Source organism: Chiloscyllium plagiosum, unplaced genomic scaffold, assembly GCF_037043375.1.
Source record: "Chiloscyllium plagiosum isolate Xiang-an unplaced genomic scaffold, Cpla_swu_hap1 HiC_scaffold_37, whole genome shotgun sequence".
Lineage (NCBI taxonomy): Eukaryota > Metazoa > Chordata > Chondrichthyes > Orectolobiformes > Hemiscylliidae > Chiloscyllium > Chiloscyllium plagiosum.
Window position 1 is genome coordinate 26,165,428 of NW_028270175.1, and position 621 is coordinate 26,166,048.

Sequence of the window (621 nt, forward strand, 5' to 3'; positions counted from 1 at the left end):
TGTCCCTGCTTTCCCCGGAGTATTTCGATTATGGGCATGCCCCACCCTTATACCTGCCTGTGCATCCAAATATCTCCCTGTTTATTAACACTCTGTCCGCATGAATCCTTAATCGGTGTCCCTGGTTGCCCCTGGAATTTCTCTCTCTGGTTATTTCTCATGTGTTCTTCCGTTGCTAAGCCCCTAACCTGCTGTACCTCCATTTATTACCCCTCTGTTTATTGGCCGTCTATCAATTGATCAGTGTATTGGCGTCTCTGGGCTCCACTAACCCTCTCTGTATCTATTGATCCGTGTATTGTTTGAGCGCGTCTGGCGGACCCTGCTTCGTCTCCATGATGGCGGCGGGAGGCGAGTCTGCGGCCTTCTTCCAAACCTCTGCCTCAGAGCGCCCTTTCCCCCAGCCGCTCTCTCAGGCGCGCAGCCGGCTCCCCACTCCAGTCTAAACCTCACCTTTCTTGTCCCCGCCAGCTGTTGCTGGGTTACGGGCTCCGTTTCCCCGCCCTCTCTTGGGCCTGCTATCGAGGTTTGTTGCGCTCGCCGTGCCGCTGCTTCGGGCTAGCTGGGCCCTGCCGCCGCCATCTTTTCACTCACAGATCGATTGCTATAGCCAGGGCTTCC

At 55.9% G+C, this 621-nt stretch overlaps 1 protein-coding gene across 2 annotated transcripts in view; it reads right to left on the reverse strand.

Annotated features, from left to right (window-relative positions):
- The window catches only part of zbtb17 (zinc finger and BTB domain containing 17), a 35,486-nt gene extending 34,887 nt beyond the window's left edge, over nt 1–599 (reverse strand). The window contains exon 1 of one of the 2 annotated variants that reach the window (XM_043675709.2): nt 454–599. The gene's annotated coding sequence lies outside the window, so the exon portion shown is untranslated. Of the gene's footprint in view, nt 1–272; nt 342–453 lie in introns of those variants that run through there. The other variant, XM_087980514.1, reaches the window with a different exon arrangement.
- Between the last annotated feature and the right edge of the window lie 22 nt (nt 600–621).